Below are 11049 nucleotides of genomic sequence, written 5' to 3'. Positions count from 1 at the left end.
ATACCCCAATAGATTGTAAGCTCTTCTACCTCCTGTATCCTCCCGTATACCCCAATAGATTGTAAGCTCTTCTACCTTCTGTATCCTTCCTTATACCCTAATACGGGGTCTCCAAACTTTCCAAGCAAAGGGCCAGTTTAGTGTCCTTCGGGGTTTAGGGGGCCGGACTGTGGCCAGTGGGGGTAGTAAATGCCTGGCATCAGTGCACCATCATTGGTTGTAATGGGAGGAATAATACCCCACTTTTGATTCGGAAGAGAAGAATAGTGCCCCATTGATGGTGTCATTAGAGGCAATGGTGCCCCATCATTGGTGTCAGTTGGTGGAATGTGCCCCAAGATCCAAGTAAGGGCAAGCAAAGGGCCACATCTGGCCCCCGGGCCGCAGTTTGGAGACCACTGCCCTAGTAGATTGTAGGCAGTTAGGTATTCCATCTTCTAGAGCTCAGCTCTGCATTGATTGGTAAACATGGTGACATGACGGATGTTATTTTATTGGGTCTTTTATTCTGATTGTATTTTGTTGTTTCATTCTATCTGAGCTGCGCTCTTCTGCGCTCTTCTGCGCTCTCCTGCGCTCTCCTGCACTCTCCTGCGCTCTCCTGCGCTCTTCTGCGCTCTTCTGCGCTCTTCTGCACTCTCCTGCGCTCTCCTGCGCTCTTCTGCGCTCTTCTGCCGCACAAAATGTCATTTCTCTCTTTGATACCTTATAATAAAGTATTATTCCTCCAAAGCCCGGGAATTCCGTTTCCCCTTTGTGTTCAAATAAACATTACATCAAATTCTGATGTTTGTGGCAGATAATCCCAACGCTCATAAAAATGACATTTTCCGGTAAGATTTAATGTTCCTTATCGAGCGCAGAGCAGAGCCGCCTCCCATTTCATGTATATTTGCATGCGACTCAGCGGGATAAAGGAGAGCTGATCTGTGCGCTAATCCATTACAGGAATTTGGGGGAATTTATACATAAAAAAGACATTTCTCTTTTCAGAAGTGTTTGTATCATTTATACAATTATAATATCACAGAGATACAGGTTATGGTATTCGGCCTTTTTTCTAAGTAATGTAAAAAAAAAATGTTGCGAGGTTTTTCTAAAATCGCTACTCCAGTAGATTGAATAACGACATGACGACATTTTTTTTAAACCAATAAAATAAAAAAATATTAAAATTAAAACATTCAAATAAAAAAAATATGTTTAATTATATATACGGTATGTAATTTTTTTTTTTTTCAAGAATTCCAAATAAAGCTTACATTTAGAATTATATGTGTCTATCTATAATCTATTATCTATCTATCTATTTATATACATACAGTAAATTATTAATATAACTCTCCTCTCTCCCTCCCTCTCTCTTCTCCCCTCTCTCTCCCTCCCCCTCCCACCCTCTCTCTCCCCCCTCTCCCCACCCCTCTCTCCCCCTCCCCTCCTCCCCCTCTCCCCCCTCTCTCCCCTCCCTCTCTCCCCTCTCTCCCTCACACCCCCCTCTCTCTCTCGTCTCCTCTCTTTCTCTCCTTTCTCTCTCCCTCTCTTCCCCCCCCCCTCCCCTCCCTATCTCTCTCCCCCTCCCCCTCTTTCTCTCCCCGCTCTCTCTCTCCCCCTCCCTCTTTCTCCCTCCTCCTCTCTCCCCATCTCCCTCTCTCTACCCCCTCCTCCTCACCTCCCTCCCTCTATCTCCCCCTCTCTCTCTCCCCCCCTCTCTCCCCCCTCTCTCTCCCTCTCTCTCTCCCCCCTCTCTCGCCCCCCTCTCTCTCCCTCTCTCCCCTCCCTATCTCTCACCCCCCTCTTTCTCCCTCTCTCCCCTCCCTATCTCTCCCTCTCTCCCCTCCCTATCTCTCGCCCCCTCTCTCTCCCTCTCTCCCTCCCTATCTCTCTCCCCCTCTCCCTCTTTCTCTCCCTGCTCTCTCTCTCTCTCCCCTCCCTCTCTCCCCCCCTCCTCTCTCCCCATCTCCCTCTCTCTACCTCCCCTCCCCCCCCCTCTTTCTCTCCCTCCCTCTCTCTCCCCTCCTGTTTCTCTCCTTTCTTTTCTCTCCCCCTTCCCCCTCTCTCTCCCCTCACCCCCTCTCTCTTCCCTCTCTCTCCCCCTTCCCCCTCTCTTTCCCCTCCCCCCCTCTCTCGCGTCCCTCTCTCTCTCCCCTCGCCCCCCCTCTCTTCCCTCTCTCTCTCCCTTCCCCCTTTCCCTTCCTCTCCCCCCTCTCTCCCCCTCTCTCTCTCCCCTCCCTGCCCCCCCTCCCTCTCTCTATCCCCATCTCCCTCTCCCCTCCCTCTCCCTATCCCCATCTCCCTCTCCCCTCCTCTCTCTCCCCCCTCTGTCTCTTCCCTCCCCCTCTCTCTCTTCCCTCTTTCCCTCCCCCCCTCTCTCTCTTCTCTCCCCCCCCCCCATGTGTGTATATATATATATATGTCAGTAAAGTGTTAAATATGCCTTGAAAAGCTGAATTACAGAAGTTTAAATTTATGTTGCGCAATAAAATTGCATGATTACGCTAAATTGCCGCTTGAGGTCACAATTGAACCTCTTATTTCCATTTTCCATTATCTCCAGTACAGACAGGACAAGGAGCGAATCGGTGCCCAACACCCGCAGGCCTGCGGTAAATGTCTCTAAATGTTATCAAAGAGCGTCAATGGCTGATCGGGCCGCCAGCGCCGTTTTAGGAACACATACCTAAAAAAATCATTTTTCGCCTGAAGGTTAGTTCAAACTCCCAAACTCGGCATATTTTCTAAAATCAGAGATCCTGGACAATAAAATATATATTTTTTAATGTCACATGATATTAGTGTAATGGTTTACAAAATTCAAAAATTCGGTAGAAATACACTAAAGTTTATTTTTGGGCACAAAAATGCAAATATATAACTCAAATTTTTATTAACCATTTAGTGACCGCCTGCCCAGAATATATTGTGGATGGGCGGCCACTGCAGGCAAAGTGACGTACCCATAGGCCACTGCAGGCAAAGTGACGTATCCATAGGCCACTGCAGGCAAAGTGACGTACCCATAGGCCACTGCAGGCAAAGAGACGTATCCATAGGCCACTGCAGGCAAAGTGACGTATCCATAGGCCGCTGCAGGCAAAGTGACGTACCCATAGGCCGCTGCAGGCAAAGTGACGTACCCATAGACCACTGCAGGCAAAGCGACTTATCCATAGGCCACTGCAGGCAAAGTGACGTACCCATAGGCCACTGCAGGCAAAGTGACGTACCCATAGGCCACTGCAGGCAAAGTGACGTACCCATAGGCCGCTGCAGGCAAAGTGACATACCCATAGGCCACTGCAGGCAAAGTGACGTACCCATAGGCCACTGCAGGCAAAGTGACGTATCCATAGGCCGCTGCAGGCAAAGTGACGTATCCATAGGCCGCTGCAGGCAAAGTGACGTATCCATAGGCCGCTGCAGGCAAAGTGACGTACCCATAGGCCACTGCAGGCAAAGTGACGTACCCATAGGCCGCTGCAGGCAAAGTGACGTACCCATAGGCCACTGCAGGCAAAGTGACGTACTCCTAGACCACTGCAGGGAAAGTAACGTACCCCTAGACCACTGCAGGGAAAGTGACGTACCCCTAGACCACTGCAGGCAAAGAGACGTACCCATAGACCACTGCAGGCAAAGTGACGTACCCATAGACTACTGCAAGCAAAGCGACGTACCCATAGGCCGCTGCAGGCAAGGTGACGCACCCATAGGCCACTGAAGGGAAAGCGACGTACCCATAGGCCACTGCAGGCAAAGCGACGTACCCATAGGCCACTGCAGGCAAGGCGACGTACCCATAGGCCACTGCAGGCAAAGCGACGTACCCATAGCCCACTGCAGGCAAAGCGACGTACCCATAGGCCACTGCAGGCAAAGCGACGTGCCCATAGGCCACTGCAGGCAAAGCAACGTACCCATAGGCCACTGCAGGCAAAGCGACGTACCCATAGGCCACTGCAGGCAAAGCGACGTACCCATAGGCCACTGCAGGCAAAGCGACGTACCCATAGGCCACTGCAGGCAAAGCGACGTACCCATAGGCCACTGCAGGCAAAGCGACGTACCCATAGGCCACTGCAGGCAAAGCGACGTACCCATAGGCCACTGCAGGCAAAGCGACGTACCCATAGGCCACTGCAGGCAAAGCGACGTACCCATAGGCCACTGCAGGAAAAGCGACGTACCCATAGACCACTGCAGGTAAAGCGACGTACCCATAGGCCACAGCAGGCAAGGCGACGTACCCATAGGCCACTGCAGGCAAAGCGACGTACTTATAGGCCACTGCAGGCAAGGCGACGTACCCATAGGCCACTGCAGGCAAAGCGACGTACTTATAGGCCACTGCAGGCAAGGCGACGTACCCATAGGCCACTGCAGGCAAAGCGACGTACCCATAGACCACTGCAGGCAAAGCGACGTACCCATAGACCACTGCAGGCAAGGCGACGTACCCATAGGCCACTGCAGGCAAGGCGACGTACCCATAGGCCACTGCAGTCAAGGCAACGTACCCATAGACCACTGCAGGCAAAGCGACGCACCCATAGGCCACTGCAGGCAAAGCAACGTACCCAATAGACCACTGCAGGCAAAGCGACGTACCCATAGACCACTGCAGGCAAGGCGACGTACCCATAGGCCACTGCAGGCAAGGCGACGTACCCATAGGCCACTGCAGTCAAGGCAACATACCCATAGACCACTGCAGGCAAGGTGACGTACCCATAGGCCACTGCAGGCAAAGTGACGTACCCATAGGCCACTGCAGGCAAAGCGACGTACCCATAGGCCCACTGCAGGCAAAGCGACGTACCCATAGGCCACTGCAGGCAAAGCGACGTACCCATAGACCACTGCAGGCAAAGCGACGCACCCATAGGCCACTGCAGGCAAAGCGACGTACCCATAGACCACTGCAGGCAAAGCGACGTACCCATAGGCCACAGCAGGCAAGGCGACGTACCCATAGGCCACTGCAGGCAAAGCGACGTACTTATAGGCCACTGCAGGCAAGGCGACGTACCCATAGGCCACTGCAGGCAAAGCGACGTACCCATAGACCACTGCAGGCAAAGCGACGTACCCATAGACCACTGCAGGCAAGGCGACGTACCCATAGGCCACTGCAGGCAAGGCGACGTACCCATAGGCCACTGCAGTCAAGGCAACGTACCCATAGACCACTGCAGGCAAGGCGACGTACCCATAGGCCACTGCAGGCAAAGTGACGTACCCATAGGCCACTGCAGGCAAAGCGACGTACCCATAGGCCACTGCAGGCAAAGCGACGTACCCATAGGCCACTGCAGGCAAAGCGACGTACCCATAGACCACTGCAGGCAAAGCGACGCACCCATAGGCCACTGCAGGCAAAGCGGTGTACCCATAGACCACTGCAGGCAAAGCGACGTACCCATAGGCCACTGCAGGCAAGGCGACGTACCCATAGGCCACTGCAGCCAAGGCGACGTACCCATAGGCCACTGCAGGCAAGGTGACGTACCCATAGGCCACTGCAGGCAAGGCGACGTACCCATAGGCCACTGCAGGCAAGGTGACGTACCCATAGACCACTGCAGGCAAGGTGACGTACCCATAGGCCACTGCAGGTAAAGTGACGTACCCATAGGCCACTGCAGGCAAAGTGACGTACCCATAGACCACTGCTGCCTACTTCCATGCTCCAGGCACGTACATGGCACAGCAGAATCCTGGCAACAAGTCCAGGTCAATGATTCATGCCCCCCCCCCCCCAAAAAAAAAGCCCACCTCCCAGCAACAATCTCCCCTCCTAGCTCCCCCTCCCCACAATCTCCCCACAGCACAAACAGTGAAAACAGTTGGCGGTATATAAATCCTGTATGATAATAATACAATTTCTGTTTCCTTCTCTTCCTTCGCAGATCCACCGGCTCTTATGACGACCTGAACTGCCCTTGGGCTGTAGCTACCATGTGTAGGTCTGTGAAGGAAATGGAAATAGGAGACCGAACAATGACTGTTCTATATGTTTGCTCAATTGTTTTGGCCCCTGCGTGGGAGCTCCGGTTGTTATTTCTTTTTATTTCAATAACAAAAAATTGAACGGAAAAGCTCAATCTTTTATTTGTACAAAACAGACTATAAAAGACACGAGCGCACTTTTCCCGCACATCCATAAAAAAAAAGGTTACATTATTCCGACGCATAATTGTAGGCCTTTTCAAACAATTGTTCAAAACATTCAACTAGTAATGCACCTCTGATGTCCGCCTCCTAATCACAAAGAGTTATTTCTGTACACAAGGAGCCAGTGAATAATAACTATACAGAGTTTGGATTGTGATCGGATCAAGAGACTGCCAACATCGACGCGTTTCACACTCGTCGGGATGAACCCAGGTTATTACCTACATATTGAAAAACATGGAAGTAGGCAGCACTACAGACAAAGCAGGCATGGGGGCCCTAAACTAGACCTTCGGGGGAGACATGGACAGCAGCCATCGATCCCTGAACTCCCCTAAAAGATCCCTAATCTTGCATGACTTCCTAACATGTATCTCACAAAGGGAGCTTTATTAGTATATAAATCAACAGCCGTCACCTTCCTATATAGTCACTACCAAGGATGTTTCAGCAATGATGCCTGTGCTTAATGTGGCATCCTGACCACCAATGTAAGGGGCATTCTTCCCACTGACCCCCAATGCAAGGGGCATTTTTCCCACTGACCCCCAATGTAAGGGGCATTCTTCCCACTGACCACCAATGTAAGGGGCATTCTTCCCACTGACCCCCAATGTAAGGGACATTCTTCCCACTGACCCCCAATGTAAGGGACATTCTTCCCACTGACCCCCAATGTAAGGGACATTCTTCCCACTGACCCCCAATGTAAGGGACATTCTTCCCACTGACCACCAATGTAAGGGACATTCTTCCCACTGATCCCCAATGTAAGGGACATTCTTCCCACTGACCCCCAATGTAAGGGACATTCTTCCCACTGACCCCCCAATGTAAGGGACATTCTTCCCACTGACCCCCAATGTAAGGGACATTCTTCCCACTGACCCCCAATGTAAGGGACATTCTTCCCACTGACCCCCCAATGTAAGGGACATTCTTCCCACTGACCCCCAATGTAAGGGACATTCTTCCCACTGACCCCCAATGTAAGGGACATTCTTCCCACTGACCCCCAATGTAAGGGACATTCTTCCCACTGACCCCCAATGTAAGGGACATTCTTCCCACTGACCACCAATGTAAGGGACATTCTTCCCACTGATCCCCAATGTAAGTGACATTCTTCCCACTGACCCCCAATGTAAGGGACATTCTTCCCACTGACCCCCCAATGTAAGGGACATTCTTCCCACTGATCACCAATGTAAGGGACATTCTTCCCACTGACCATCAATGTAAGGGACATTCTTCCCACTGACCATCAATGTAAGGGACATTCTTCCCACTGATCACCAATGTAAGGGACATTCTTCCCACTGACCATCAATGTAAGGGACATTCTTCCCACTGACCCCCAATGTAAGGGACATTCTTCCCACTGACCCCCAATGTAAGGGACATTCTTCCCACTGACCACCAATGTAAGGGACATTCTTCCCACTGACCCCCAATGTAAGGGACATTCTTCCCACTGACCACCAATGTAAGGGGCATTCTTCCCACTGACCCCAAATGTAAGGGGCATTCTTCCCACTGACCCCAAATGTAAGGGACATTCTTCCCACTGACCCCCAATGTAAGGGGCATTCTTCCCACTGACCCCCAATGTAGGGGACATTCTTCCCACTGATCACCAATGTAAGGGACATTCTTCCCACTGATCACCAATGTAAGGGACATTCTTCCCACCGACCCCCAATGTAAGGGACATTCTTCCCACTGACCCCCAATGTAAGGGACATTCTTCCCACTGACCCCCAATGTAAGGGACATTCTTCCCACTGACCCCCAATGTAAGGGACATTCTTCCCACTGATCACCAATGAAAGGGACATTCTTCCCACTGACCCACAATGTAAGGGACATTCTTCCCACTGACCCCCCAATGTAAGGGACATTCTTCCCACTGACCCCCAATGTAAGGGACATTCTTCCCACTGACCCCCAATGTAAGGGACATTCTTCCCACTGACCCCCAATGTAAGGGACATTCTTCCCACTGACCCCCAATGTAAGGGACATTCTTCCCACTGACCACCAATGTAAGGGACATTCTTCCCACTGATCCCCAATGAAAGAACATTCTTCCCACTGACCCCCAATGTAAGGGACATTCTTCCCACTGACCCCCCAATGTAAGGGACATTCTTCCCACTGATCACCAATGTAAGGGACATTCTTCCCACTGACCACCAATGTAAGGGACATTCTTTCCACTGACCATCAATGTAAGGGACATTCTTCCCACTGATCACCAATGTAAGGGACATTCTTCCCACTGACCATCAATGTAAGGGACATTCTTCCCACTGACCATCAATGTAAGGGACATTCTTCCCACTGACCCCCAATGTAAGGGACATTCTTCCCACTGATCACCAATGTAAGGGACATTCTTCCCACTGACCCCCAATGTAAGGGACATTCTTCCCACTGATCACCAATGTAAGGGACATTCTTCCCACTGATCACCAATGTAAGGGACATTCTTCCCACTGACCCCCAATGTAAGGGACATTCTTCCCACTGACCCCCCAATGTAAGGGGACATTCTTCCCACTGACCACCAATGTAAGGGACATTCTTCCCACTGACCCCCCAATGTAAGGGACATTCTTCCCACTGACCCCCAATGTAAGGGACATTCTTCCCACTGACCCCCAATGTAAGGGATATTCTTCCCACTGATCACCAATGTAAGGAACATTCTTCCCACTGACCCCCAATGTAAGGAACATTCTTCCCACTGACCCCCCAATGTAAGGGACATTCTTACCACTGACCACCAATGTAAGGGACATTCTTCCCACTGACCCCCAATGTAAGGGACATTCTTCCCACTGACCTCCAATGTAAGGGGCATTCTTCCCACTGACCCCAAATGTAAGGGACATTCTTCCCACTGACCCCCAATGTAAGGGGCATTCTTCCCACTGACCCCCAATGTAGGGGACATTCTTCCCACTGATCACCAATGTAAGGGACATTCTTCCCACCGACCCCCAATGTAAGGGACATTCTTCCCACTGACCCCCAATGTAAGGGACATTCTTTCCACTGACCCCCAATGTAAGGGACATTCTTTCCACTGACCCCCAATGTAGGGGACATTCTTCCCACTGACCCCCAATGTAAGGGACATTCTTCCCACTGACCTCCAATGTAAGGGGCATTCTTCCCACTGACCCCAAATGTAAGGGACATTCTTCCCACTGACCCCCAATGTAAGGGGCATTCTTCCCACTGACCCCCAATGTAGGGGACATTCTTCCCACTGATCACCAATGTAAGGGACATTCTTCCCACCGACCCCCAATGTAAGGGACATTCTTTCCACTGACCCCCAATGTAGGGGACATTCTTCCCAATAACAGCAAAGAATTGTTTTTTTCAAGGGTTCCTCTGCAATAAAAAGGTTGAGAACAGTCGCCTTAAAGTGTCTTCTCTCACAAACTACAGCCAGATCTCTGATGAATAGCGATGAAGATGTGGAGGATTCCTCTGCCCGGGGAGTTCACATTTGTGAGTTTATTTGTGAATGTCAGACGGCTTTTCCGCGAGGAACGAATGACATCAGGAGAACGCAATATTAAATACATCCACTTGTAAATACACACCGCGAGGAAAATATATACACCGTATACCTCTGGGTGCCCGCTCATGAGTTTAATAACACGGACAGAGAATGGCCCTGGAGGTACAATAAATAATAAAATTTGACATTTTAATCCTGATAGGCAATGGGGAACGTAATTGCAAGGCAAGCCTGTAGAGATCTCCGGGGTGGAGGGTAGGAGAGGCCACAGATAATGGAATGGAAGGAATGTTATACCGGACGGATGTAATTAAATGGAAGAAAAGAGAAGGCTTGGATGTACAGAAACCACTAATTGGGTGAAGAAACATTCTCATTCAGGCAGTCAGTGTTCCGATGACGGCTACAATGTAACAGATTGACAACAACCCGGCCATTCTGAAATCCTATCTGCAATGTTGGGAGCAGCACTGGCAGCGCCGGGCTCCATAAAGTGCTCTGATTATCGTCCAACTCAACGATTTATTATAAATCTGCAAATGAAGTCGCTGGAAGACACTGAAAACTTTCTGCTGTGATACATCTGAAATGTCTTTAAATGATTTCAATCGAAGATTCGTCTGTGCTTTAAATGACGCACAATGCCATCAGCGGGGACAAGCCGGCAGTTGGGACCAAACTTTGGCTGTTTGGGCAAACCCCTAAACCCCCAAAACTTTTCACCATTTGTCCCCGTTATGTGGGAGTTAAGCATCATAAATAGAAGAGGTATTACCTGCTGTCCTCAAGAAGCAGCAGATGCTTACTCCGCCACATTCCTAGGAGCCACCAATGTCACCGGGAGTCCCCACCACTTGACCACTTCCAGTCCGGACACTTCTCCCCCCTTCCAGTCCGGACACTTCTCCCCCCTTCCAGTCCGGACACTTAACCCCCCTTCCAGTCCGGACACTTTCCCCCCCCCTTCCAGTCCGGACACTTTCCCCCCCTTCCAGTCCGGACACTTTCACCCCCTTCCAGTCTGGACACTTTCCCCCCCTTCCAGTCCGGACACTTTCACCCCCTTCCAGTCCGGACACTTTCCCCCCCTTCCAGTCTGGACACTTTCCCCCCCTTCCAGTCCGGACACTTTCCCTGCTTCCAGTCTGGACACTTTCCCTCCCCTTCCAGTCTGGACACTTTCCCTCCTTCCAGCCTGGACACTTCCCCCCCCTTCCAGTCCGGACACTTTCCCCCCCCTTCCAGTCCAGACACTTCCCCCCCTTCCAGTCCGGACACTTTCCCTGCTTCCAGTCTGGACACTTTCCCTCCCCTTCCAGTCTGGACACTTTCCCTCCTTC

The 11049-nt window shown here is 51.0% G+C and overlaps 1 long non-coding RNA gene across 1 annotated transcript; it reads left to right on the top strand.

Annotated features, from left to right (window-relative positions):
• The first annotated feature begins 2560 nt into the window (after positions 1 to 2560).
• Positions 2561 to 6095, top strand: LOC149433034 (uncharacterized). Its single transcript, XR_016308888.1, has 2 exons — positions 2561 to 2703; positions 5907 to 6095. It is a non-coding gene; the product is annotated as an uncharacterized LOC149433034 (long non-coding RNA).
• Positions 6096 to 11049: the final 4954 nt, after the last annotated feature.

Source organism: Staurois parvus, unplaced genomic scaffold, assembly GCF_062004578.1.
Source record: "Staurois parvus isolate SC_StPar_1 unplaced genomic scaffold, SC_StPar_1.0 ptg002014l, whole genome shotgun sequence".
Classification (NCBI taxonomy): domain Eukaryota; kingdom Metazoa; phylum Chordata; class Amphibia; order Anura; family Ranidae; genus Staurois; species Staurois parvus.
The sequence above is the reverse complement of the archived record's forward strand: the minus strand, read 5'-3'. Positions and strand labels throughout refer to the sequence as shown.